At 35.4% G+C, this 5,647-nt stretch overlaps 1 protein-coding gene across 2 annotated transcripts in view; it reads right to left on the bottom strand.

Moving 5' to 3' along the window:
- The window catches only part of NEGR1 (neuronal growth regulator 1), a 1,417,016-nt gene that overhangs the window by 281,923 nt on the left and 1,129,446 nt on the right, over positions 1-5,647 (bottom strand). The window lies entirely within an intron of this gene.

Genomic DNA, 5,647 nt, shown 5'->3' with positions numbered 1-5,647 from the left:
AATACATAGTATGCACACATTATTGCAATATATTTTTTCTATTTAGTTATGTACAATATTAAGGCTAAATTCGTCCCATATTTGTACATATTAAGCCTCACAGAAAAGTTACATTAACCTATGTTATGTAAATTTTAAATACTTTCTTTATGCATCTACATGTTTTTCTTAATTATCTTACTGTATTCCTTTTAAATGGTTCTTGATACATGTCCATAATGAGCATCAGCTCTTTTGAGAAAATAGTAAATAAAGCATGCACAATGTGCTCTATATATAGAAGTGGCTAAGCTTTAATAGTTACTATATATTGTTCAGACATTGACATACATTTGATGAATTGGACCCATAGATGGCAGGATGAGACTACTCAGTTACATTCTTTGAGAAGAGTCTTTCAATTGCTTATGTGCAAGAAGCAAAGAATACAGTTACAAAAATCAGTGGCACTGGCTCAGGATAAGGTAAGGTTTAGAGCTGTTGTACATAAAGTTGCTACGAGTCACAGGTGACTTGATGACATGTAACAAAAAACTTTCAGTAAGGAATTTTGTTAGGAATAGTTAGTTCACTGTCATCCATTCGTAATATTGTTGACACATTTGTCGTCTAAAGTGAAAGTGCAGAATGTATGTACCCTCTCTCATTCTGTCTTTTTCTTTCTGAGGAGACAATTCATTATTTTTAATGCAGACATCTTTCTGAAATCTTTGGACATGACACCTAGACAGCGCGGTCTCTATATTGTATGCTAGCCTTTCTGTGATTTTTTTTCCACCCCAAATTTTCCTTTGCTTTCAAAAGTATATAATCTTTACTGTCTGATCCTGCATCTTCTTCAAAATTGTTGCTGTTCACAAGCCTGCTGTTACAATCCCTGTGTTCAATTCATCTCATTAAGAGTTTTGTTTAATCTTAGCCTCTCCTTTACCAAGTTCAGCAAATAGTTCTCTCTTGATAGCACAGCATGTATGTGAAATGAAGTCTCATCATCTTTGTTTCTAGGGAACATTCTTGCTACGTTTCATCTAAGGAAGACTTGTTTGCTTTGTTACAGACTGCAGTTTGTTTTGTCATTTTGTAATGCTGTGGTCCCTTGCATGTTGCTGTGATGCTGGAAACTATGCCACTTGTCAGCCAGGGTGGGCAGGTTTCAGCAATACTTCTAGACTAAGATAGACTAAGTAGCAGCACTGATCATCCACTTCTGAAATAAGAGTCCCCTGAAAAACTTATGAACAGCAGCAGAACGCTGTGAAACTTACGTTAGAGGGACAAGGCTTTCAGGGAATTTTGAAGAATGTCATGCACAACCTGTTTATGTGTGTGAGTCAAATAAATGGATAGGGAGAAAAGCAGGATTTTGAACACTTTTTTTTTGTTCAAGATTTATAATAAGAACTCTATTTGCTTTTAAATTCACTTTTGATTGTTGGGAAAATCCAACTTTGAGACTAGACTATGTGGAGAAACGTTTTTATGTACATGTTTAAAACTAAAACTCAGCTCCTGAAAAATAAAAGAATATACTCTTTAATGAATGTCATTATATTGATGAACTTATCGATATCTGAATTTAACAGTATAGTGTCACAATTACAGCCTAAAGCTCACAGGCTACAGAAGGAAAAAGGATTTAAGATATCTTCACACTAAATCAAAGTGCATGGCCCAAGAAATATTTGTAAACAGAAGCAAGCAAGTAGAGAGTGAAGTGCCATGTAGGAAAGCAGACAGCATAGCAGACACAGTTCAGCACAGTCTTGGCTGCGGTCTCTCTACACGTCTGGGATTTGTTCATATACTCACAGCCATGAGACATATTAGTCAGAAAATGGCCTTAATAGACTTAATGCTAAAACTTCAAGGCAAAACATTAGTGTGTTCTGATGATATTCACTATTCTCTTCTGGAACCAGTAGTTCACTACAAATGTCTACTTTCTAATCTACTTATTTAAATTTAATCTACAGCAATCATGTTCTACACCCACAGAAACTAATCTGACAATAACTTCCCAATTCAGGAACAGTTGCTGACTTTTTAATGTTCCATGTTCTAATATTTGCATTGGACACCAGCTAACTTTCCATTCTTAAAATGGTCCCTGTAGGTTCCATGATAGCCTTCCTCCAGCATCTCCATCCGCACCAACCTGTCTGCATCTGTTATATTCTTTTCTTCCTCCGCTCATTCCTCAATACTTTAATGTCTGTCTTTGGTCATATTATCACCCTCCATGCCTTTTTGGAGGAAATCAATTTACTTTCATGGTTGAAACAGTACCTCTGCTTCTATCAGTCTAAATCTGTATCTCTCTCCTTAGGACTTGATGTTTCGCTACCTACTGAGCTCACGTCCCATCCCAATTCAATACGTCTAAAATTGGTCTCATTTCTTTCCTTTCACTCACTACCTTTTTCCTCAACTCTTAAATCCTTAACTTTTTCCGTGTGTCCTCACCCGTGTTAATGTAACTACTTTATCTTGTTTGGCATTAGCTAGATTGCTGCAAGTCCTTTCCTCTTCTCTCCATATCTGATCACTAAATTCGATCTCCTCATGAGCTCACAGTTCTCTTACTTCTGTTGCATTTTTATTGGTATTATCTTCTTTTGCTTTGAATACTGACAAAATTGCAATTTAGCCATCCACATTGTCTGAAACTCAGAAACAGATGTTTATATCATTATGTTACTAAAATAAATCAACAGCTTTCTAAAATATCAAAGTCCAAACTAATTTTCAGTCCTTCATGTCCTAATTCCTGCCAACTTGTCTAGCTTCATATCTCAACATTTTCTTTTTACCTTTCACTCTTAATGATGTTAAAGTCCTAGCATGTATTCAAATATCAGACAGTTTTATACTGTGGTGAGCTGTTTTAGCCTCAGAGAGCAAACGTCCTTCTCTCCCCTGGCTCCTCCGGTTTCATGCCACCTACTGTTTGTCTGTGAGCTCCCACTCTCCCTCTTTCATGTCACCATGACTACCCCAAGCTTCACTCTTGCATTTGTGTCGATGTAGTTTGTGTGTCTGGTTGTCATATGAATGAACTCTTTCAAAGTTCTCTATTGATAATGAGACTGTGATGACTAAAATGACATTTTGAATAGTATCTTGGTTATAATTCATAAAGCGATACTAGCTACTCTAGATGAAAGCCCTTCCATAATACTCAAGAATGAATTAAGAGGCTCTTCTCTGTGCTTCAGTATGCTACCATTTACTCCGCTGTATGATAGTTGCCCATTCTCTCATTCCTCTTATATAAGAAAAATCCTTGAGAATAGGTTTTCCTTCTGTTAATATTTTTCTTTGCTATATCTAGTCTAGCGCCTTGGACATTGCAGGAAGTCTCTAGATACTTGACAAATGGATGTTGCTGTTGAATACACCATCTGTGTCTCAAAATAGAACTATTATGCTAGTTATTTTGTTACTCTTGAGTCTCCCAGATGTCTGAACTGCCATACTACAAACATAATTTTTAATTTGGAATTAGTCTGACAAGGTCTAGGTTATGCAGGGTGGGGGAAAAACCAGAGAGGTTAACTTATGGACTTTATTTGGGTCATTATTTCAAATTTACATGCATTCTCTCTCTCTCTGGATCCGTAGGGACTGTTTACTATCTAAACCATCAGAAAAGCATAGGATAGACTGTCATCAAACAACTTCAATCATCTATATATTGTTTTCTTCCATGAATTAATTCAGCTTAGTGCTCTTAAGAATACAATTTGGCAGTTACAGTGGCTTGCATTAATTATTTTCTTTGCTGAACTACAAAGGTTTTGTATGCATCATTTCTTTTTCACTCTGTAGGACGGGAATTATTATTGTGGTCATTTTAGAAATGGCTCTGGAATTTGGCACATTTTGTCATCAGGCACAAATAATAGGTGGCAAAACAGGTATTCATACCAAGGTTTACTCTACTCCTCTTGTATGAACCACAGACATTCATATGCGCGCGTGCGCGCGCACACACACACACACACACACACACACACACACACACGACTATATTTGTTTTATGTTTTTTTCCTTACAGCTTTTATGTTAAAGGTCCAAACTTGTCCTTTATCTTCTTATTATTGTTGTTACGTACTGTCAAGTGGGAACTGACCTATAACACACCATTCAGTGAGTTTTCAGAGGCATAAATTGCACAGGAGGAGACTGTCTTTCTCATATGAAGCAGCTTGAATAGATTCAAGCCGCCCATCTTTGTGTTGAAAGCACAATTTCCTACTCAATATGTCACTTTGTTGTTGTTGTGTACCATAGAGTCCGAACTAACCCACAGCGGACCCTCTGGCTGGTTTTCGGAGGCTGTCAATTGCAGAGGAGGAGAGTGCCCATCCTTCTCCTGCAGAGCAGCTGGTGGTTTCATTGCAAACTGCATGCCTCAGGATTGCAATGCATCTTCTTGCCACTAGGCCAACAGAGCTCCCTAGATCACTAGAACACACACACACACACACACACACACACACACACTCTCTCTCTCCTAAATATCATATATATAATGCTAAACATCATATATATAAAGTATACATATATATGTGATTGTGCATATACATGTTACATGTATACACACACATATACAATTTTCAATGAAGTTTATATACACAGTGAAAAATTACTAAATTACTAAAGCACACTAGTTACTAAAGAAAAGTTGATAAAAAGAAAATTACAATATACTAAAGATGTATCACTTAAAAACTCTATTTTTAATGACACCATACAATTTAAATTTCACACTATTGATAGTTTTATGCTGATAGTGAGAGACAAAGAAAATTAGTAGTTAAAATGATGGGCTTCAAAGCCAGATGTCAGGGTTCAAGTCATGGCTTGTCAATATTTGACTATTTTCTTCTAGCCACACTGATATCACTTTCAGTTTCCCCTTCTGTAAAGGGAGAATTAGCTGCTCTACCCCTTTGAGTTGTCTGAAAATTAGCATAAAGAAAGTAGAATGATACCTGATTCACAGTAAGCTAACAGTAACTGGTAGTTGTGTATCTAGATGTTACACGTACATATTTTACAGCTAGAATACAGTTCATTTGCTTATTCAACTGTTAATTAATTCATTTATTTAGTATAGAGTAACTGATTCCATGTTAAAAACCAAATACTGTGCTTAATTATATAAGAGGTAATGAATCAGACATTGAGCCTGTCCTCAAAGAACTTATACTTTGGTAAAGGGATAAATACCATATAAACATAGATATAGAGAGTGCTTAGTTCACAAATATCAAAGGTAAAAAATCATGAAACTTCTTTTAGTTTATTTTTGAGTAGTAGGAATACCATATACCTCATGTCTATCTTCTATAAAATGGAAAATATCATGTCTATAGTGAAGTAGGCCATATTTGCATATCCATAAATACCTTAATATCTTGGCATATCACAAATACACATATTAGGTTACTCTGAAATATTTCTGAACTATTTTAAATTCAAAGATAAAGATGACTCAGACAATGTAAGGGAATTGGAAAGATTATAGTCTATAATCTCTAACAATTTTGAGAAACAATCCATTTCAAAATTAAGAATATGGATTTATTTTTTTATTATTATTTTAATTTATTTATTTTTCATTTCAATGAACATCTACAGA

This window comes from Elephantulus edwardii, unplaced genomic scaffold (genome assembly GCF_000299155.1).
Source record: "Elephantulus edwardii isolate Elephantulus edwardi_28Jun2011 unplaced genomic scaffold, EleEdw1.0 scaffold00190, whole genome shotgun sequence".
NCBI lineage: Eukaryota > Metazoa > Chordata > Mammalia > Macroscelidea > Macroscelididae > Elephantulus > Elephantulus edwardii.
Note: the sequence above shows the minus strand (reverse complement) of the source record. Positions and strands in the feature narration are given on the sequence as shown.